The 24,422-nt window shown below is 46.0% G+C and overlaps 1 pseudogene; it reads right to left on the bottom strand.

Moving 5' to 3' along the window:
• Positions 1 to 22,107: 22,107 nt before the first annotated feature.
• The window catches only part of LOC115317229, a 67,715-nt pseudogene continuing 65,400 nt past the window's right edge, over positions 22,108 to 24,422 (bottom strand).

The raw sequence follows: 24,422 nt of genomic DNA, 5'->3' as shown, positions 1-24,422 counted from the left end.
GCCTCCTTCTCCGTCTGGCTGTAGCGCTGCTCAGTTGTTGTCAGGGATCTTGATGCAAAGGCGACAGGTCGTCTCTCTCCTGTTGGTTGAGTCTGCAGCAGCACCGCGCCTAGGCCGAAGGAGCTTGCATCTGCTGAGACCGTAGTTGGGTGGGCTGGGTGGTATTTTCCCATACAACGGTCGGACGTCAGCAGCTTCTTGAGAGCATCGAAGGCGACTTCCGGTTCGTACGACCAGGTCCACTCTGTGTTCTTGCTAAGCAGAGCCCTGATCGGCGCTGTCACTTGGGCCACGTGTGGAAGGAAGCGGGCCAAGGGGTTCACCATGCCGAGAAGTCGGCGTACCCCAGCGACGTCCGTTGGTGGGTTCATGTTTTGCACGGCAGACAGCTTGCCGGGATCGGGCCTTATCCCTTCCGCTGAGACGACAACTCCCAGGAATGACACTTGGGACACTCCAAAACTGCACTTCTCCCTGTTGAGGGTGACGCCGACTTTGGAGAGACGACACAGCACCTGCTGCAGGCGTTTGTCTTGTTCTTTCTTTGTTCTGCCGAAGACTAGGACGTCGTCGATTATGTTGACTGTTCCGTCTAGGCCCTCCAAAATCCATGCCATCTGTCGCTGGAAAAACTCTGGGGCAGACGTGATGCCAAATGGGAGGCGGCAAAAGCAATAACGCCCAAATGGCGTAATAAGTGTCGTAAGCTCCTGAGAGTCCTGGGAAAGCTTGACCTAATGGAAGCTTGAGGTAGCATCGAGCTTCGAGAAGACCGCTGCATCGCCTAGAAGTCCCAGGACTTGATCGACAGTGGGGAGCACATGACGTTCTCTCAGGACAACTTGATTCAGCTTCGTAAGGTCAACACAGAGGCGGTAGCCTCCCGATGACTTTGGAACCAAAACCAGTCCAGCACACCAAGGTGTGGGGTTGGTGACCCATCGAATGACTCCATCTTGTTCAAGTTTCGCCAGTTCCGTACGCATAACCTCACGCAGGGGTATCGGTATGCGGCGTGGAACACTAAGGGAAAACGGAACCGTATCTGGGCGTAAACGGATCTTGTACTCCTCCTTGAGCGTGCCGAGGCCTTTGAAAAGTCCCGGCGGCACCTGTACTTTCATGTCGTCCAAAAACTTGACCACACCCAGAGCCTGGATGGCAGGGAACCCCAGCAGGGGCACGGAGAGGGACTTGATCACGTACAGACGCTGATGAGAGGTCTTGCCTCGCCACAGGAGGGTAGCCATGAAGGACCCAACAACTTTTAGCGACTGGCCTCCCGGTCCCGTCAGCAGGTCGTCGACCTTGTCCAGATGACGAGGTAAATTTGGGAAGGCTTGCGAAACAGCAGACACCTCCGCGCCGGAGTCTACCTTGAATCTCGCCGTGTAGTTGTCGACAGTGACCTCGACGTACTTGGCCTTGGCCTTCTCGGTCTCGAGGATTGCATGGAGCTGTAAGGCCGCCACCTTGCTCTGCTTTCGTTTGCGAGCGCGACAGACGTCCGCGAAGCGGCCCTTCTTTTTGCAGTAGTTGCACAGAGACTGCCGAGCAGGACAGTCGGAGCGTGCGTGGGGGCCTCGACCGCAGTAACTGCAGGAACCCGAGTCGATATCGCCACGTGAAGGCACGGCTGAAACGTCGTCTGACCGTTTCGTTGTCTTGCGTTGGTGCGTCGGACCCCGACGAGACTTCGTAGCGTCGACGTTGACGGTGAGCTGGCCTGACTCACTCCCACGAGCAGTCTTTTCTTTTTCGGCGCCTTCGGCCTGACTCGCCTGTGTCCACGCGTCCTTAAGGCTGAGCTTCGCGTTCCGACAGAGTTGGTCGGATAGGCGTCCGTCGCAAAGACCGACAACGAACCGGTCGCGAACCAGGCGTTCTTCGACATCGGCGGACGGGTAGTTGCACCGTTTAACAAGCTTGCAGAGCTCTGCGTAGTAACTGTCGACGCTCTCTCCCGGCTGCTGAACCCGCTTGTGGAACCTCAAAGACTCGTACACCTCGTTGAGGGGGTGCACAAAGTGTTCCGAGAAGCGCTTGACCACCGTGTCATAGTCTTTCAGGGAGGCGGCGTTCAAGCCGAACGTGTCGAGAAGGACCCGAGCTTCGGGGCCCATACAGTAAAGAAGTGTCCGCACCTGAACATCCGGTGGTGCTTGGCGAAGTCCGGAGGCATAAGCGTAGTCCTCGAATTGCGTAAGCCACGCAGGCGAAGAACCGGTGTTGTCGAAGTCGAAAGCAGCCGGCTGACGTAGGGAGACGCCCGCCCACGTTGGAGCTTCTTGCGAGTTCGCCATGACGGAGGGACGTAGGCCTAATGAGCTGCCATGAGGACTGAAGGTACGTAGGCCTAGTGGAGTGCTTCTGACACCATGTCGTGCCGGGCTGTGGCCGGCGGTCAGACTGCACGGCCCACCAGCGACGGCAAGCAAGCAACTGAGCGTACAGACAGTCGAAAGCCGGGAACCAAAAAGCATGTTTATCTCACGAGGCAATGGCTTTTTACAGAAGACGCGGGCACAGTGTTCGCAACCCAATTACTGAAAGTATCCAAACTTGGCACTAGCGCCACCCACAACAGAGGAAAAAATATACTGGTGTCTTCTGCTTAAATTACAAATTTAGCTACGGGGTCTATATTCACAATATTGTTTATGTACAGGTTAGAAAGAAGGGGCCCTAAAATACTCGCTTGTGAAGCCCCAGAAATAATACGGTCTCTGTCGGAGGAATGACCACTAATGATAATATATTGGAAGCGGTGACTCAAGTATGAATTCAGGAGTGATAAAGGCAACCATCGAATACCATAGTAATTAAGTTTACAAAGCATAATGCTATGATTTACGAAGTTAAAGGCTTCAGTAAAATCTACGAATGCGTCAGGAACCGTTCTTTTTCTTCAAAATTGTGTAATATATATTCTTTCAGGAAAAAGATGGATAATTCCGTGGGACGATTTTTTTCTGAAACCAAATTGCGAGGATCAGAGTAAATCGTGCTAATTCGCAAAGTGTACGAGACGGGACTGTATTACTTTTCGGGGGCCTTTAGAAAATAAGGGAAGAATTGAAATCAGTCGATGATTGCTGAAATTAATTTTTCTCCTTTTTTGTGAAGGACAGATACTTTCGCCACCTGCATCGCGGTAGGAAATACTACAGACAAACTACCTAGCAAGATACGCAAAAGACACTGACCGCCAGTGCATTATTAGGGAGTTTTAGAATAGCGCACGCTAAAGCTTTGCGTGCGCAAAGAATAGCGTCGTCGCCACTGCGCATGCTCCGAACGCAAACCAGGTTTTGCGCTTTGCGTGCGCAATTTTAGCGCGCGCTATTTCTCGGAAATAGCGTGCGTACGCAAAGAGTTTTGCGCTTCCCCAAGGAGGATTTGTGATGAGAAGTTGGCTAAAGCCAAGACGAGCACAGTTAAAAAAAATGTCGGCTTCCAGGATTATGTTGGCGGCTGCTTTGGCGGCGTCGTGAGTGCGACGTCGGCGTCATCCTCGCGACTGCAATTTTCAATACGGGACGACACTGTACTCGGTTTGGCAGCGATCACCGGCAACTTGATGCTTGCGGCGCGCGAACATTTCACGGCGAAGGAACGATGTGCGAAGGTCAGTACCCGAGACCTCTCTTGCCGAGGCGACGCAAGCGGACACGACCGGTCAACCGCTCGCGTCGCGTTCTCATGTTTAAACAAATTAGAATGCTACTCTGGACCAAAAAAAAAAGTTTTTTTCTAAAGTTACATCATTTCGTGTGTGAAATAAAAATTTTTACTGTATCTTGGTGGCGTCGCAAGCGCCAGATGCTTGGGCTTTTGCGTCGCGGCAAAGAAACGCTATTCTAAAACTCTCTCGCGTCGCGTGCGCTAATACAAGCGCTAAATTTAGCGCTTGCGTGCGCTAAAATTGCGTACGTTATTCTAAAACTCCCTATTGGTGCTTTAAGACGTTTGCATACCCCTAGCGTTGCGTCCAGTGGACACTTTCTTAAGGCAGCGAGAAAACGCGCTCGGCCCGCCCGTAAAATCGCAAAACGTCCTGATCGGCATTACTTTCTTCTAAACAAAAACTCGGTCCCCGCGCCATTGTTCGCGACATGTCGCGATCCAAACGAACAAATTAATCTGAAGCGGCACATTTATTCACGTCCGATGCCACGCTTTTGCGCCCCCACTCTTCTCTGAGCAGCGCGCCGCCAACTCAGCGGGACCCAGATATCCCCGTCTAGCCTTTTGAGCGCGGCAACGTCGCAGAATGAAGGACAATACGATGACTATTACGTCAGCGGTCAGCTGTTATAACGAGATGATCGTCTACAAGAATGGTGCGTATCTGCATGACGATAAGCTCAGCTGCAACTAAAGCATACGACACGCGCCTTTCGTCGTCTCTCACAAATTTATTAGACGGTCCCTGCTACTGGGCCACGTGACCTGGAACTCTCCGCCGTGTCTGCATGTGTGCCTCACCGGAAAACCGACGTCGCCTCCCTCGCTACCGAAGAGCAGAGAGAATATTGGAAAAAAGGCGACAGGAGACAATGGGGGAGGGGAAGATGCGCGCTCCACTTCTGTGGTCAGCGCTTTCATCGTACTCGCGAAAGTTCGAGAGGCGCGGTCAGCGAGGACACGGCGGGGGGCAACAAAAACGGGTGCGAACGTCTCGGTCGTCGGGCGGAGACGAATTGGCTTGGTGGGCACTGGGATGAGTGCTTCCCGCATGGGCGACAGCCGGCGGCGTGCGGCGAACTTTCGTGCCGCTGTCTGGCCCGGCCAACCAAAAAACGCGGGAAATCTCGCAAGTGCACAACATATCATGAAAGAGCACTCGACCTTGAGTTAAAACGCTGAGGTTCACCGTTCCTCACGGTAGGACCCTCGGGAGCGTAGTAAGGCAAGGCGCCGTGCGGCGTTCGATTTGTGGGAGCGTCTTGCTGCGAGCGGCTTTCGCGCCCGCGTTTTCTCGTCGGTGTCACCGTGCCTTAAGGTACCGCGGAAACCCATTTCGATTGCGTGTTCTAGTTTGTGCTTGGGCCCATAGGGAGACTTAAGCCAAACGGAACAAAGCAGTGTCCCTACTAAACGTAAAAATGCACAGCACTCACCTTACGTCAAAAATCGTCTAGCCGGGAAAACCAACGTCCACAAGGAATCGCTATCCGCTACTTATCTTGAAAAATGAGCTCCGCACCAAAATCAAGACCGAATAAAACACGGCGCGCGTTAATCCTTGCACTAAAATTACACATAAATATAGTTTTATTCTCTAAATACACGAACAAAATATTGATGGGTCAAATACGTTCTCAGAACCGCTTTTTGTGAAGTGAAGAAGCATTTGGTTTTCCAAAGAGGTAAACACAGAAAATGTAGAAAGGGTAAAAGCACAGGCGAGCTGGTGAAGAACTTTCATCGTAAACCGGAGACACGGAAAAAGAAAAAAACGGACAAAACAACAAGTCTCAAAAAACAGACAGAAAATGTCTGTTTTTTTTTTCTTGAACAGGTTTCGGTTAAAGACCATTGAAAGACATTTTCTGTATGACAACAAAAAATGTCTGTAAAAATGCTTGTAATTTTACACACATTTTTAACACTGTATTCTTTTTAATGCTAAAATTCCACACAGAAAATATACGTACTTTCCGTCGTAATTTTGTACTGTTCAGTCCTTTCCCCAGAGCGCAATCGCTCTAGGAGACAACAGACAGTCACATTCGTCACTGTACGATAGTAACTTACTGTTCAGACCAGCGTACCAACATGACCATCCGCAAGTCGATCGATTGCACGTGCCTAATCCCTCAAGTGTTCTTAAACTTTTAAATGGAAAGCTGAATGTCAAACTGCGAGAACCCGCCCCCTCCAATCACGGCCTGACCAGCGGCATCACTGCCCGACAGTTTACGTCATCTCATCTTGTTACACCACTGATACGCGAACACACGGTCAGGTCGGCGATAATTCCAGTCTTCTGTTCACAACCCACAACACTGCCATCACGCTGTTGCTGCTATGTTGCTGACACGCATAGATACACAACCACGTTGAACGCCGGTTGGCACTCGGCATCGGAAAACAGAACCGAACTCAGCACGCAAGGCACCCAGGCAGAAGGCAGCAAAATCTGCCTGTCTTGGACGCAGTTCCTGCGATTTCCATAACGTCAAAAACGTCGACGCAGTTCCGCGCGATTCCGCTACTGTAGTTTGGCGTGGGTCCCGCAATCCGGAGACGGCCGGCTAGCTTACCCAGTGTATATCACCATAGGAAACCAAAATTACAATACCTTGTGGCCTTTCCTCTGCTAAATCGCCTTCAAATATTGCATCATACACAATCGACCTAAGCCTCCCTAGAAAAAAAAATGAACGGATGTACAATCTTGCGTGGCGTTTCTTTTTACAAATACTCATTCAAGCATCCCGGCATGACCTTTTTCTACATATATATCTGAGAAAAAGAAAAGAAAAAAGGGTGCCTTGCGGTGTTTGATTGCGTTTGAATAGGCTAATTAAGCACGGCGGTCTTTAATTTTGGGCTTTCTGGGATGCTTGACCATAGCCCCCTATACACCAACTCAAGTTCTTGATGTCACGACCACGGCACTGCTCCCGGCACTACGCATGCGCAGACGCTTTCTCTCACGCTAGTCTGGTTTCTGCGCACGCGCCTTGGGCACACCAGCTGCGGGCAAAGGCTGGCTTGCACCTTCCGCGCCCTAGTAATGGACCGCCCAGACGCCGTAAAAGTCAGTCCGTAAAGAACATTAATCGGTCCAAGGACATTAGAAGGGTTTGACACTCTTGGGTCCCTTCTCGCGCCCGATGGTAGCTCCGAGTGCCTCGCCTTTCTTCCAAATCTTCTTGGCGGGTGGTGATTGACGGTGGGTGATGATATCATGAGGGTTTTGGCGAGAGTCGGGCTCTTATGGCGCCTTTCTGTGAACTTCAATGATGTGGGATCAAACAGATAGTCTAGCAAAGACCGTACGATCCGTGTTCTTCTGTCGGAGTCAGTGGTGGGGTGTGTCCATTCTCCCATTTTTCGCTGGACGGTCGCCCTTCAGATTTGGACCCGTTACGTAAAAATAAAGTAATTAATCACAATTACAATTACTTGACCGTAAAACAAACAGATAGCCGTTAAAAATTACTGGTTTTTAAAAGAAATCGATTCCTTAGATTTTGCTGGTGTTTCGAATTCAAGGCTTGCGCGGGGGCGTACGTCGGCGCGGACGGGTTTAAGGAGAGCGTGAACCTGTCTGGCGACGACACGAGGGGATTCAGCCCAACGTGGCCTGGTTGTCCGGAATACCCATCGTACGTTCTGCAATGGGTATTCCATCGCAGAACACTTCCGAGAGAACGCAGATGGCTGCGTTATCTCGGAAGTGTTTCCACGCGAATTGGTATATCTTCTCCACCGCCGGGCTACGCGTGACAGGTGTTGCTGGATTTCTGGGATCGCCACCTGCGAGTCAGTATAGATCACCAATGTCTTGTTTCGCGGGTTTAGTGCCGCCGGGTGTAGTAGTCCCAGGTGGATGGCGTTCAACTCCGCTAGCTCCGCTGTGTCTCCGTGGACAAAGGCGAAAATTGGCAGGCGAGGAGGAAGTATCTTATAGAGAGCACCACATACGTGTCGTACAGCAAACTACGCGTTTTTTTTTACGGACAAAGACAAACGTACTCGCTTTCTCCATACCTTCTTAAGAAAAACAGGACAAGAGCGGAATGTTACGAAAAATTGTCGCGGATATGTTGCGGCACACCAATATCCTTTTCTCGTGTGCTCTTGTTCTAGCTCTCCCATTTCTGGCGCCCGGTTATAGCGCGGATGGCGCAGGCCGGCTAAGCTATCGCCATAAAAAGGCGATATCTTAATCCACTTTAGTGCTCCTGTAAGCCCTCAATTGCTGCCCATCTGCATGGTATGGAATATGCTAGTAACTCTAAAGCGGCGAACTAGAGACTATATACCATACGTTATATATAGCCTATAAATCGCCTCGGTCCAGGTGTGATACAGCTTCGGCCTCTTGTAGGTGCGATGACTACTGCAGCTATGCGTTTTCCCACCATGACCTAAAGCGGGCCGGTGCTGTGGACCCACTCGAGCAATGTGTGCGCAGCTTCGTAATATTGTACTCGATTTCCCATATACCTGATTGAATCGGTCGTATTGTAGAGATCGCTGGGGTCCATGTTAAAGGGGGACGTGTAGCTGAACTAAGATAGGGGAATAAAAGAGGGGTGCAAGGAGGAAAACCTTTTCGAAGTCCACTTTGTCTTCTTCCGTCAGCGTTGCTGCGGCGAGTATGTCCTCGGCATCTCCCCCTAGGCAGTAGATTAGAGCGTCTACTTGAGCTGCTCCTTCTTCCTTCATGAGTCGCGAGACCCTTCTGTACCTGAGGAAACGACTGGACCAGGCCGTCCACTCCTCTGGGCGTTGAAAATAGAACGCCGTCGGTGGCGCGAAACCGAAGGCTGGCCTGGTTTCCCGATGCTCGCCCGCCGCCATCTTGACCGGTTGCGGTTAAGTGTTCGCAGCTAGGCTTAGCTCTTTGCCTCTGACGTACCCGGACTTCCCGACCGTTTTCTTTCTTCCCAGTCGGACGCCTCCTCTGCTGTGACCGCCGCTCGTCACGCCTGCCCCTTTCACTGCTGTGGCCGCTCGCACCCCACTTCTGACACCATGTCGTGATAATTCGGATTGACCACACAGAGAGAGACATAACAGCACCAGCGAGCTGGGTTAAGCACGCGCCCCCAACTGGCTGCCCCCTCTCGGGGTTTTATTGAAACGCATAAACCTGATTATTACCACAGGACCCACCAAACAAATCTCTAAGATAACAAAGCCGTAATGCTGAATTGTCTACAGGGTTAGATCTAAACTATGAAACCCAGTTTTTAACGAGAAAGCGTTTGAGAACTCATATCACAAATACTCCGTCGTCGGCGTCGGCGGGTTTACAAAAAAATTAAAAATTGACTGAAGGAGTATCAAACTTGTATAGGTAATTGCATATTCAGTGAATCGATGACCTATTGAGAGCGGATAACCCTTTTATCGTTTTTTATGCTAATTGGCAGACCACTCGGGATATATAAGCTGTAGACTAAATTAAGTGTCTAAAAGTAACGACGGTTTGATGTATACCTTCTTTATTCAATGTGAAGTGCCAAATATCTGAAGAAAGTCTTAAAGAATGTGGATACATTGTGAGCAGGAAATACTGCTGAATACTTGTAGACTTTTTATTCAAAATTCAAACACTTCAGTCTACAGCTTTTCTTTTCCGAGTAGTCGGCCAATTATCTGAAGAAACACAATAAAGGAAAGTAGAGATATTATGGGTAGAAAAGGTTTGCTGGAACTTTAATATGCTTTTTATATAGAGATTTCAGACCCTTACTCCCTAATGCCTATATAGTTTGTATCCAGATTGGCCCGCCAATTGTCAGAAAATTTTTTTAAAGGGTCATACATTTTGGAATGAAACGATGGGTAGGCCCTGTATAATTTATTTTCAGATACTTCAGTCTATATATTTTATATCGAGAATAAAAGAGCTAATTATCTGAAAGAGCTCATTATAACGTAGAAACATTGTAGGTAGGAACAATTTTTCTAATGTAAACCGACTTTACAGTGACCTTATGTACTCCTAGTCTGTCTACTTTTTAGCAAGTTTTTTTTTTTAATTTATGGTTCGTCCATTTTAATTAAATTGGCCTAGACTAAAATATAAAGACAGTATACTAACACATGAGGATACGACTGTAAATTCTGAATACGGTCTACAGGGATTAAAACTAAATTTGTATTTACTAGTGGAAGAAAATAAATCTAGGGTGGGTATCCTGAATATTCCTTTTTGTTTGACTTCTTCCGAATACAATATTCTGCTGGTTGAGTCTGAGCATCGTAGAAAGGCTGTTTTATCTTGCTGGCATCGACACAGGAAACACTGTGAACGTGCATCTTGAAAACTATACACTTTGAATTGGGGTTTATAATAGAATAAGTTTTCTTAGCCAAGCCAAGCATAATATGACACCGTTGAACATGCGTGTATATGTCATTGCACAGTCCAAGTGAATCTTTTTTGTTTATGGGAGAACATTTTAACGTGATAACTATAACTTGAAGTGGTGGAGAAACGTATACAACAAAAATGTCAGTATATCCTAGCCCAATTCAAGTGAATCAAATTTTTTTAGGTTAGGAATATGTAAAGCAAACCCGCAGTTTGAAACTGTGATGGAAGTACAGCTACAACAAAGTGTGTAAGTTAAGGTTTGAAGTTAAATGCATCTATATGCACTGGAACTTGAAAGGTACAGAAATCGCAGAATCTACACAAAAATATGAAAAAAATATTAATAAATGTGAAAAGAGTACAAATATTGCACACCAATCACAGCGTCCACCCTGGCCTTGTCCAAAGCATGATATGTGTCTACAGATTTGTGGGCAGTGCTCTTTATACCGTAGAGTGACCAGCCAGGTATGCATTCAGGGCTGAAGTCTAAACACGGTGCGGAGCAGTGCTGTGGCGTATAGAGCCATGCTGAGTCCCAGCCTCTGCGCTATTACAAAGTTCAGCACTGGCGAAGCGCTGTGCTGCTCAAAGCAACCACCGAACGCCGGACGCCGGCGTTTTGCGTTCGACCGCGTTCAAACGGCGAGAAGAGATCAAGGCCGCTCACTGAGAGTCTAGCATCTAGTTATTCCGACCAAAGCATGATGCTCTGAGTTCCCGCGCTCTCTTGCCCCCTCCTCTCCCTCCATTTCTACTGTTATCGGAGGTGTTGACCATTCGCGACTCCAACTAACTATAGGTGGCGCCACTCATTCTGCAAGATGGCGGGTTTGGTGAGGGTCAAAGATGCGTGCCGCTGTTGAGCCTGTCTAGGGTGCTGGCTTCACTGAGCGACATAAATTATTTCGGGTAATACGAAGAAGCTAATGTTTAACGAGCGCAGGTCACCTCTTTAACCTGAAAACAAGAACGGTGTTTAGCGTATTAATTACGGAAGGATGCGCGGTTTAATTCTGGAGCGAAACCGAAACTTACCTCTATTTTGGATTTAATTCCTCGACAGAGGTCTTAATTTCGGATTCTTTCATGACTCAAGATGTGTCTCACATCGTAATTATTTGCTTAGAAAAGTTGTTCGCGGAAAGTTTATGTTGTGACGTACAGTTCGATCCAGGCTGATATTCGTAGTTGTTGAAAAAATCAGTTCTGATATCTGGGCGTTCTCCTTGCCTTTTTCTCGCTCAGATAATTATCATGAGAAATAATTACAATTATCCCAGCACAAGAATAAGAGAATAATTATATTTTTTACAATATGTACACAAGACGCATAAACTAATAAACGCTGCTCTCACTGCAACAACCCAAGACGGAATCCGAGTCAGACAGCTGAAGTGTGTGTGTGTGTTTTTATAGCACCGCGTGACGCCTAGGACTTCATATTACATCCAGCGTTTGACTGTTTGTCTATCTTGATAACTATGTCAGAGCTTTTATATGCTAAAAAGAAAACAGAATTATACCTTTCTGGAAAGACTATTATGGTTAAATAGAGTATTCTCGTGATCTTGGCGTTAAGTAGAGACATACATTGTCGCGATTTGTATTAATAATAATATTAAAATTCATATATTGGAATAAGTAATTCTTATTCAAATATGTGAATTTTTTTATACTTCCAAACCAAATGCCCAAAAGATAAAAAAAAAAAAAAAATTTTAGTTACTAGTTTTTTCATAACATTTATTTACTTTTGTATTTGCTCGCCGTCGTTTTGCCCATCTCAGCCTTTCCAGTTTGAAGGAACGCCCTCCTGCTTGCACGTCTGCTCACTGCAGCACGTTTCAGTGGAGTTGGAAGCCGGTGAAACAGTAGTGAGTTTTAATATTGCGTATACGAGCGAACTCAAGCCGTGTGTGTTTGCGTTAGCTTTGCGCGATCCACACTGCGCGTGCGCGGAGCCCGAAATCGCGGTCTTGGGTGGCGTATGGCGATGAGGCGCACGCACAAAGTGGAGCACGCAACTCTAACGCAAACGCACACCGCTTGCGTTTGCTTCTATGCGCAATAATAAAAGTCTCCAGTAAGGTACAATCCCATACCAGCTGCAGCACCTCGTTGGGACAGTGAAGAGTGTTTTTTTTTGCATTCGGAAACGACATTTCGTGAGCCATGAACGCGAGCAGTTCCGCCATGCCAGCTGAGCTGGAGAATCGGGGGACCCTCACTAGAGCGCTTCCCGTTTCCACCGCGGGAGGGCGAGCGTCGAGCTGGAGACGCGAATAGCCGCACTCCTTCGTGACGACGCATGAGCCCGTCCATTCGATCAGGACAACTTGCGTGACGTATGGCTAGACCTGGGAAAGTCCGCAGCGGCTCCGAAGAACGCGAGTTTTAGTTGCATTTAGTTACGGCATGCTGAGTCAGTGTCACATGGAAGCAGGGCTGGGAATGCTCGGATACATGGCAGTAACAGCTAAAAGGAGGATAGTGAAGTGTATAAGAGTATCGCGATACCTAACAAAAATATATTTTAAAAACAGAAGTGCATTTGAAGATACAGATACAAAAAAAAAAACATTTTTGCCAGGGCAAAACAAAAATGAAATATTATATAAAGAGAATCTTGTTTTGTTGTCAACATTATTTTTACCGGTAACAAGTTTATATTCATAAACCAATAGAATGCCCATCTGCAATGTATCTTAAATATTGCAGTAGCATTACAAAACAGAAAAGAAAGATACTACCTTGCTGCTATACTAAATCAGATCTGAATAGGAATAGCTTTCTAAATAGCTTGTTGCTCCCCTGCTGGCGATTTGAGAAAGCGTCCTGTTAGTCATGGAGATTAAGCTTTCCACAGGTTCTGACGAATACAGGTTCCTATTAAAACGAACAAAAACTACCTTCACACTGGGAATGTTTTCCTGCATGCAAATATAATTTTTTTTTTTTTTTACTTTTATGATTATGCATGATTTTGTGTAGAGGTGCTAGTGAGTACTGTCGTCAACAAAGTCTGCACTTCGAATGCAAAGAAAAAAAACAAGTCCTCAAGAAAAAAATAAAGAAAGTATACTAATTGTGAGATATAGTAGAGACCTGAGTTTTCGGTTTAAACCGATAAAAACCGTTAAAAGTACGCCGAATCCATTTTCTTAAATTCGGTTTTAACCGAAAATTGTCAAATTTTAGGTTTGGTGTTTTCATTTTAACCCGATAAACGTATGTCTAATGTGTTTTCCTAAATTCGGTATTAACCGAAAAAGTCAGTTTTTTATTGCCGCGTCAGGTAAGTGGGGGAAGGGGAAGCAGAGAGAGAGGGCTTTGCAAGGTTCGACATTGTGTTACGTCTTCGTGATTCCCCCCTTCCAAGGTTCAACATGCCACAAAAGAGGTCTTGGATTGGCCTTCGTGGGGCATCTACGTTCTTTTTGTAATCAGGCTTAGCGTGTCAAGTTCCCGATCCTAAAAAAAAAAATGTTTGGATGGGGGCTTCATGCACTTCAAAGGACATCGAGGAGAGCGGCTAATAGTTTTCTTAACACTCTGTCTCACAATTCCCTGTGGTTAAGAACATAAAATAGATTTTTAATTTTTTCTTCTCCTGGTTTTTGTACGGTCATCACCCCGGACGGTCACGTCGTCAGAATGGGAAGGAAAAGGAAGCGCGCTGAAGATTATGCCCGCGAATTCCGCAATTTTGAGGTGTGTCCTGACGGAAGTTGTAGCGAAGACCATGTATGTATATGTGCCGTTATTCTTTGAGTAATCACAAGTATCAGAGCTACAAGAATCATCTGATCCGGTGTCCGATTGTGTTTCTTTCATATTCATCGAAAATAAAAAAACGGAAATCTTTTTGGGGAATAAATATACACCGAAAAAAAACGAAACTTGCTTTTAAATATAAACACCGAAAAAAGTACGCCGAATTTAAGAAAAAATAAAAGCCGAAAACGCGGAACCCTAGATATAGTTTGAAATTAAACGTGGGCGTTCTCAAACCTGTAGTTATTCTGGCATAAAATTGGCATTTTACTTCTATCAGGGAGCTGTGGGAACCAAGCGGGTCTGTACTGGGTTAATCTTTCTCTCCAAAATGGAGCACAGGCTTTTACGCATCTTGCACCTCAAGAGTAAAAATTAAAAACAAAGAAAAACGTGAGAAATTTTATTTAGAATCACTCATGGCTATATTGACTAATTATAGTTCCCATTTCACTTCCATAACTTAAATGACCGTTACCTAAAAAAAAGTGATCCGTTGCTGGCGCGGCGTTGCTTCCATCCATACAGTTCTATGGCAAGAAACCAAACACGTGTTACGGAAGCCATAACTGCTGCCACCACTCACACTTTCGTGACCTACAGCAACATCTGGCTCTCAAAGGTCTCAGCGAACATCTTGCGTCTTTCATTATTAAAAAAATTGTCCGCCTCGAAAACACCTTTTCAATCCAATGTTTTTTTTTCATATTTGCAGTTTTTTGCGATGGTGATAACGCGGTGTCACAATCGCGCTCCCTAGCTTCTGGTTGATCTGCTTACGAAGAAAGGCCGCTCGCTTGCCCCTTCCCTACGTTGAAGTGCGACGTACGGCTCTTACATCTCTCGTATTCCGCAAAATGAGGATTACCAACGCGTCGCAGGCCCAACCTCGTTTTGCTGTTCTACGACGATAATCACCTGGACACGCGACTGAATCTATAAATTGAGTGGCTAGAAAACACCTCGCTCGCAAGGCCTCGATTCCCCGTTCAACGCCCAAAACGTCAGCTACATCATATTCGCCCATTGAGGCTCTGTGACCTAGCTGCCCCAAATTTCGATTTGGTCCATAGTTTGGCTTATCTTCGTCCCTCAAGCGGATACAAAGAAGTCATCTTTTCTCTCTCTCTCTCTCTGGGGGACAGAAGGAAGCAAAGAGAAGGTGAAGGGGCAAAAAGAAATGCCGCCGTACAGATCCCGTACACGTCACAGTAACGTTTTTTAGGAAACTTTGGGATTTTCGGAGTTTGCCTAATGTTGTTTGCACGGCGAGTCAGGCTCCTTGTGTTGGTGTGCTTCCCTCTTAAACACATAAGAAACGATAGACAATCATTCTCATACGCGAAAAAGTAATGACATTTTTTTACAATTACCTTCTGGAGTACACCAGCTCGCCTGCACTCTGACTATTTTTTATAGTTATTCACTCCACTAGTGAAAAGCCATTTGCATGAGAAATGTCATGTCCAATAAGCACATGAATCATACTATATAAGAACATAGAAGAAGCTAAAAAGAACTATATTAGAACTGTATGATATATAAGAACCATATAAGCAACTTGCAAGAAATATCTAATAAATTTGTTATATGGTTTTTACATATTCTTTTATATCTTATATAATTCTTATATAGTTCTTATATGATTCAATGTTTCTTATATGTTCTTATATATCTTCCATGATTCATGTGTTTATTGGACACATAATTTTCTCATACAAATAAGATTTTTCGATAGGGTCGTTACTTCGTTCTTGTTTCATTACTTCTAACAGATTATCTACAAGTCAGGTTTAGTTCCATTTCGGCGCTCGTTTCTGTAGTAATATCAAGGCGTCGCCTTGGAATGAACTGTTTTTTTCTTTCTGGTGATTTGAATTGATAATCTTCACACTAATCGAAGTAAGGGCCACAGGAGGTGTGACGTGCGCTTGTGAATATCGTGCTCACAATGGCGTTAACCTTGAAACCCTGTGGGATTCTTTATACAGGTAGCTATACTAATAATCGCCGCCCGATCGGCATGCGTTTCGCTCGTCACCCAGGGAGTGACAATACTTGAAGGCAGCGAATGGGTTTACTGTAGCTCCCAATTGCCCGTCGTCGAGAGCCGGCGGTCCAGGCCCGCCCAGCCTTGTTGCCGCCCCTCTATCAGAGCTTGCAGTCGGAGTACGTGTCCAGGCCTCCGGATCGTCCTTCCCACGCCAGCGCTGCTTAGGCTAGCTGTCCAGATCTAGCACACGCCGAGTCTCGCTGCGGTACCATTCCGGAATCGTCATAGCCCAGGTCGGTATGGCCAGGGCTCGCCGTTTCCACCGGTCCGGACGTCAAACCTCGCTGGTAGACCGCTCTGGTGTTCGCCATGGGCCAGGCCAGGCGGCCCGGCTCCATCGTTCCTGCCCAGCTCCAGCCTCGCTCAGCACGCACTGCCTCTCGCCAGCTCGTGTCTTCCCCGCCGACCGCCTGTCACGTGCCCTGTGCCTCGTCTTTCACCCTCGTCTCCCACAACCCTACAGACCAACAACTGAGACACCCCGAAATATATGTCATCTTTGTAGTATAGGTAAGGGAGTCACGAACCTCGGGGAGTTAATGGACGAAAAAAAAACATTCCTTGACTTCAGAGCCTCAAGGTTCCATTCACCGTACCTAATACCCCCTTGAAGCCTATAAGAAAGGAAAGAGCCCCAGTAATTTTCGCGTGGAGGTAATTCATACCTAAAAACATTGTAGCGAACTACATCGGCCCATGATTGTATACACGATACAAGGAACACAAGAACCATCGATTTTGATAATGAAATACAGATACTGATTGAAAAATTGTATCGTTATTCAGAAGTATAGATGCAAATAAAATATATTTCTTAAAGAATATCGCCAAACATTTGTGTCGCGACACTACCCAACCAGAAGAGGACTGCTCCTTTTCTCCCCTGCGTCATCATTTGTGCATCCGTGCATCGCTTCCTATTGGCTGCGCCAGCATCGCCGCCAGCGGGTGCTGCGGGGTTACACAACCAGCACGGCACTAGCACGCGGCAACGTCAAGATGCACATGTCTGTCGGTTTGTTGCTACCAGGGCTGGGCAGTATCGCGATACAAATGTATCGCGATAGTATCTTAGAGATACTTTCGAGTATATGTATCTATGTAACGAGATACAATTGAAAAAAAAAGTATTTGTATCTGAGTAGTAAAATACAATAACAATGTACCGCTTTAATTGCTATACTTCCCTGACTTAGGTATCTCGTTAGATTTGTCGCCATTTTTGCGATAAATTTAAAAGATAAAAACATGTGTTTGGTTGTTGAGAATTTATAAACTGCACCGGTTCTATTACATGATCCAACTCATTCACCAACATAAAAGAAAAACTGTGGATTAAAAAAGGTTACGGGAAAGAATAACAAAATCAGCTTCTCTCGCAACGCCTTCCACTTTTTTTCCGATTTAGCTTAGCGAATGCTGTAAAAGAAGTTGAGTGGAGAAATGTACGACCCAGCTGCACAATCTCCCCACTCTATGGGTGAATCAGGAGCATATAAGACGACAGTTTGAGATGCGCCCTCACGGCAAAACAGGATTAATTTCGGGCAGACTGTGTTAAATACTCCGTACAATATCGAGCATGATACGCAGTCCTTACCGTTCTGAATCATTATAGTTCAACGGAGATGACATGTTTATTTTGTTTTCTTTTAGCGGCGGTAATGATAAATAGAGAGTTCGATCGAGGTAAGGGGTAGTGCATAAAATGTCGCAAAATGAGGAGCACCACCATAAATTACCATTTGTATTCTCCACGAACTACACCCTCACCACGTGGCACCGTTGTGGAACAAGTGTATGTATTTCTATAAAGATCTGTATCTGTATTCTGGGTTATTTTTTCGCCGTTTCTGCAGGAGTATTTCAGGGATATTCCGTTGCATAAAAACAAATGTACATCAGTGTACATGTACATCCTTTGGGCCTTAGAACACCCGTATCTCATTATTTATATTCCCGAATACTTTTTGGAGTATCTCCGCCCAGCCCTGGTTGCGACTGCCGTTCTGCTTCATTCAGCGTGGTTCCCGCTCCATACCAATGCCCAGAGCCGGGGTGCAGCGACGAAAGCGTCGCCTCCTTCAGCGCCGCATATTCCCCTAGTGATGAGCTTGCGAAGTTAGAATGAGCTTTTATTACCTTTAAATTTGAGCGTGACGCCACGGAGTTTTTTTTTTCCTGGATGAGGTTGAAAATACCTGAATGTATTATTTTAAGTCATTGGTGAAAAAGGGGAGTTTCAATGGGCTGAATGCGTTTACTGAGCCAGGAGATGTGGCATTCAGGAGAAAAATATTCCAGAACATGAGGCGAAACCGCGATAGCGGGATGCGCGTTCGGGGTTTGGGTGAAAACTCCCATGGAGCCGGATCCGCAGTTTTTACCGCTCATTCTGTCGTGGACGTGGCAGCGGCCGCGAGCGCAATTGGGAGGATTGAGTAGGTTTTGAATGTAGCCGTGACAAGAACATCACGTGCCTTGCCCTTTCAGTTGCGAAGAGTAGCAAATTTCAACTCTAGCGTGCTGAAATGCAACACTAGGGAAGTAGAGTAATACGGATTCTTGGCGAGTTGGTACTGACACTTGGAAACATAATAGCGCTTCACGACAGGACGAAGAGAAGGAACGAGACAACACAATGCGCTAACTTCAACTGGTTTAATAGTCAGAAATGGAAAGGTATAAAGACTCTGCATCATTGCGCCATTCAACCAATCCCATGCCATGCCAATGCTCCCAAGAACTCTGTGTCTTTGTCGCACAGGGTGGATCGGTGGCCGAGTGGGCTAAAGCGCACACCCAGCTCGACGCGCGTGGAGCGAAAGCTCGCGCTCCACAACTCAGGAATCTTGGGCTCAAACTCCCGCCCCCCTGCCCGTTTTGATCTGGATGAGCATCGTACCGGCGTGCGGTCGTGTATCACTGCTGCGTGGTGCACTTTAAAAACCCAAGGCTAGCGGTTGTACTGCACTGGCTAAATTGCTCATCTACAGCGAGTGGCTCGTTGCAACTTTGAATGGAAGACCAACGACTCGCTGTATAAATATCCCCATAACCCAATTTTTTTTTGTCGCACAAATCGATCGGCGCCACGCTGACACATCGATCCCCGTAAGTTTTTATCAGCTCTGTCTCTATAATTTTCCTTAGCGTCTTATCTCTATGCTTTCTAATAACAGTGCACAAATTAAATTAACGTTTGCACCCACAGTCATGGCAGTGCATTGAAAAATTAACCGTCACGCTGACCGCTCACTTTTTGGTTGTGTTCGCGCAAGCTATCATGTAGACATCTACCGCACGTCACCGGGATCTGATAGACGACTCTCTCTGCGCATTCTACGAACAGGCTGCGATGCTTTTCCACTCAGCCAACCAGTGGTTTGTGGTAAGGGTTCGACAGTTTTCACAGCATGGCAAGTTTTTTCGGTGCAGAAAAAAACACGTGAGCATTTACGTGGTTTGCTATTTTTTTCAGATTGTGTGCGGTTTTGTGCATGTAAGGCACGACCGCCAATCTTTGTTTTTTTAGGGCCATATCTTGATCTTGACTCGCTGCTACTCGTAGCATCTTTAAAACCTTTTCTGGAACCGACACCAGGAGTGTGCCCGGTAACCCGGCAGCCACCAAGCGTTCCGACCGCTCCTTCAGACCTGAAGGCATCGGATGATGACACGACCTTCTGATGGCGTTCACAAAGCACACACTTAGAATTCCTCTCTTAACAAGTTTCAAATGCCATGAATTGAACGGCAACAGGGGCTCATTTCCTCTCGGTTTGTATTTCCAACACAGGTTGCTCCGAAATTGTGAGCTGATATCTAAAAGCTGTATGACGTTGTCCACAGGTACCTTGTACATAAACTTGAGACGATCTAAGACGTTACTAAAAACTGTTAAGAGGCTGTTCATCACCTAGGGAAAGTGAGAAATATCATGGTGAAGGAAAACTAAACAATCATCGACAAATCTAAAAACCTTGCTACCATGAAAGTCATTCAGGAGTTCCGAGACAACTCAGTCATAATGGACTAAAAACATATTGCTCAAACTTCGAGATAAACGCGCGCCAATACACACCCCTCGTTTTTGAATATACACTCCGTTGTTCCAATCAAGAAAGGTCGAGGAAGGAGGGTTTGTGGTGTTAACAGCAGCCGAATTCGGGAGTAAGGCCCTTGAGGCTATTTCGTCAGTTTTCAATCAGCGTCAGAAGCTGCCTTTAACTGTGCTACAGGTGGAAGGGAAAACAATTGTGCAAGAGGTCAAAATTCGGTATGTTGTCACAGAGTCTTGACAAAACCAAAAGGGAGTGCCTACAGATGTTCTTCAGAGCTAAGACGCACAAAGTTGATTGTCTGTTAAGAGTGATAGATTTGGAGAGAGGCGGATGGCAGAAATCGATTGCGCTCTTTCTGCAAGATAAACTGGAAGCCATTTGTATTGACGACCCGGTTTTGGTCAAAAGCACGAATGAAGTAGTAGATTTTTTAAGGACGAACGCGGACAAAGGCTTCCTAGCCTCCTCATTAGACAAATGATTTATACTATTCTCCACCGCACGACAAACTGCTGGCCTGCAGCCTAGAGGAGAGCATCGATAAAAACGGGGTGGTGGCGTTACAGAATGCAGCAGGGGTGATTGTAGACAACTTTTTAGAATTGCTTATATTTGACCTAAACTCGACCTTTGTTGAGTGGAACAACAGAGTGTACATTTAGAAACGAGGGGTGTGTATTAGCTCGTGTTCAGCTCCAATTTTCAGCGATATATTTTTATCCCATCATGACAGAGGTTTCTCGGAACGCCTGAATGACTTTCATGGTAGCAAGGTTTTTCGATTGGTCGACGATTATTTCGTTTTTCTTCACCATGATGTTTCTCACTTTCCCTCGGTGATGAACAGCCTTCTAACTGTTTTCGGTAACGACCTAGATCCTCTTACGTTTACGCACGAGATACCTATGGACAGCGTCATACAGTTTTTTATATCAGGCTCACACTTTCGGAGCAACATGTGCATTGGAAATACCAACCGAGAGCAAAAAAGCCCTTGTTGCCGTTCAATTCATCCCATTGTAAACTCGTTAAGAGAAAAATTGTAAATTTGTGCTTTGAACGCCATGAGAAGGTCGTGTCATAATGCGATTCCTTTAGGTCTGAACGAGCAGTCGGAACTCTTGGTGGCTGCCGGTTTTCCAGGGACGCTCCTGGTGTCGGTTGCAAAAAAGGTTTTAAAAAAGGTACGAGTAGTAGCGAGTCCAGATCAAGTTATAGCCCAAAAGAAACAAAGAGTGGCGGTTGTGCTTTACCATGCACAAAACCGCACACTATCTCAAAAAGATAGCCAACCGCGTAAATGCACGTGTGTTTTTTTTCTGCACCGGAACTACGTGCCAAGTTGTCCAAACTGACGGACCCTTACCGCGAACCACTGGTTGGCTCCGTGAAAAAGAATCGCAGTTCGTTTGTAGAATGCGCAGAGGAAGTCGTCTATCAAATCCCTCTGATGTGCGGTAAAAAGTACGTGCGACAGGCGGGAGGATGTCTAAATGATAGATTGCGCGAACACAACCAAAAAGTGAGCGGACAGAGTGACGGTCATTTGTCAATCACTGCTATGACTGTGGGTGCAAACCTGAATTTAATTTGTTCACTGTTATTAGAAAGCATAGAGATAAGACGGTAAGAGAAATTATAGCGGAAGATCTGATAAAAAACAAACAAACTACGGGGATCGATGTGTCAGCGTGGCGTCGATCAATTTGGACGACAAAGATACACCGTTCTTGCGAGCATTGGCGTGGCATGGGATTGGTTGAATGGCGCGATCAGGCAGAGTATTTATACCCCTGAATTTTTGACGATTAGACCATTCAAAGTTAGCGCACTCTTTTGTCTCGTTCCTCCTCTTCGTCCCTGTCGTGAAGCGCCATTATGTTTTCCAAACTAGGGAAGTATTTGTGGTTATTGGTTTGTATCAAGAGCTGTGAGTCATATCGCCCAAGGTCGATGAAATTCTTTCGACCAATTAATTACGTGCCTTTTTTTCACCCGATTCTTTACCAAGTAATGACGAAACTTTTTACATATATGGCTCTGCCAATGCTTACCCAAACGTGCCACCTTACGAACGTACTAACGTACCCAGCACCACATTATATGTTCCCCTTTGTCTTTTATTGGTTATTATGTTTTACGATCTGTCAGCACGCGGGGTGGAGCGTCGAAAAGTTGGGGTTCCTTATTTCGTATTTCATGTAGTTTGACACCCCTTCTGCGCGCCAATAACCAGCCATGGTGGTGAATTGCCCACGTCCGAATTGGCTGCACCTCTTGGTTCCGTCTTCGTGCTCCAGGTTAAACAAGGCCACTCCAAACTGAAGGGTGGGGTACTGCTTCGTGCTCATGCATAGCTGAAAACAACGCACAGTGATGTAAGTAAAAAGAAAACACATATGCGCTGCTTTCAAAATGGCCCAATAACTTCTGATTACTGTACAATAGTTTCACGTCAAGTCTGACCACAGCAAACTCTATGATTCGATAGAGCCAATCGTGCGACGCCAAAAGTGCATCGTAATGGTGTTCGTCGCTTTTGTACATTTGCGATAACCGGATAAATTAGTCACTCGAAAAAAAAAAAAAGAACTGGACCGCGCTGCCTTTACTGTGCGTGATTGTATTTGCCGGCAATAGCAAACGGTCTAAGCCAATAAGGACCGTCACGAAGTACTTTCGGTGCTACTTGCTTAGCTCCTCCGAAAATGTCAGCTGCGATCGAACCAAAGTTAAAAAAAAATGTAGCTGACTTGTTTTTTTTTTTTTTCCTCTTCACGAAAATTTGATGTTGCATGATAAGTTTCACAAGAAAAAGCGTTTTCTCAGGACAAAAATTTTCCATTAAGGCCTCCAATCTCTGTGGTCAAGAAGATAACACTGCGCTGTCTTCCACCTACGTTCAAAACTAATTATCATGCCTTTTATGGCACCGGTGTCCAGGGCAACGCCCCTGAATAAGAAAGGTAGCGCCACCTTCTCCCTCCTCCTCTGACGCGCACAGCTTGTATTTTTATGCTTTGCTTTCTTACACCCGCGGCGCATCGAGTGTAGTGCCGCCTGGATCGGGCCAAGATAGCAGATGGCCTTCCTACACTTGAGTCAGAGCATAGTCGAAGGTTAAAAGACACGCGCGAATACATACACGCAGGCTAAAAGCGTACTGTAACGGTCAACCAGCCTCGAAGGATGTGCTCAAAGAAAGACAATGAAAGCCGTGACGTTGCACAGTCGGCGTTATTTGATTGGCGGCATGAGCTCATAGTATGCACTGCACTCCGACAGCATAGGCATTCTATCTCCCTCCTGCTCTGACGCGCACCTTTTATTTTCATGTTTTGCTTTTTTGCACTCGCGCATCGACTGTAGTGCCGCCTGGATCGCGCCAAGATAGCAGGCAGCAATCTTCAAAGGATGGCGCTAATTTTCGTATAAAGGGGCTTCAGTCCAGGGCCTTGGTAAAGTGCACGGACAATTTAATAGTCCATCAAATCCATTATCAGTTATCAACGTTGCCCAGCTGGCACCGCCTGGGTCGAAAAAGGTATTTCTGAATATTATCCGTCGCCTACTAGGGGCCAACGTCGGGCATATATTGGACGTGAGAGCCACGCCCATGTTCGGCTGAAACTTGCTTTCAATCTGTCATAACAACAGTCCCTGCCGAACGCTTACGCGTCGCTCGTGTTCGCTATGTGACCCGCGCTGTCCGTGACTAGATTGCGAAGGTCACTCAGCCCGACAGATTACTTTCTATGTGGTGTTAAATTACGGGTAAAGGCACTAGGGCGAACGAGAGGTAAAAAAGACTGCGGACGAACATGTCGCCAAACCCTAATGATGTCGAAAAAATCGTCCACCACATTCATTGAATTTCCTCAATAGTGTAGTCAAAGCCGAAAGCTGGTGACTCAAGAAGTTTGAAAACTAGCTTAATCTACGGGTATGAATAGACGAAGCCCTATAGAACCACACACCGGAAGTAGTCCATGAACGCATGAATACGAACCTACACACTGTATATAAGCTGATTACCGACATTTTGACGCTCTTCTGCAATAAGGTAAGCCCCCCTTTTTCCCGGCCCTGTTTTTCTTTGTCTTTAAAACAAAACTGCCTAACTTGTGTGACGTATAATTCCATCCTTTGTCCTTTGTTTCCGGATTTTTTTTTCATGATTTGGGGATTAACGTTTGGGTGCTCATGTTCAAGCTGCTAATACTAGAGAAAGCGGGTTTTTCGGAAAGTATATTGGAATTTTTGTTCGTCAGGTTTTATTTAGAGTGATATAAAAGTATAATTCGCAATAAAATCTATTATTCCCTTAATATATGAGATATTTATTATATTAAAGTACAAAACGAAGCTTTGCAACATAGAATACCAACTCAGTTGTGTTTTTCAAGTTATTCTAATAAAGTCCGTGTTGCTTACACAATCTGGATGCGCAGCCTTTTTGTCT

Source organism: Ixodes scapularis, unplaced genomic scaffold (assembly GCF_016920785.2).
Source record: "Ixodes scapularis isolate PalLabHiFi unplaced genomic scaffold, ASM1692078v2 PGA_scaffold7__128_contigs__length_106722199, whole genome shotgun sequence".
In the NCBI taxonomy this organism is placed as follows: domain Eukaryota; kingdom Metazoa; phylum Arthropoda; class Arachnida; order Ixodida; family Ixodidae; genus Ixodes; species Ixodes scapularis.
This window is presented reverse-complemented; position numbering and strand designations above follow the sequence as displayed.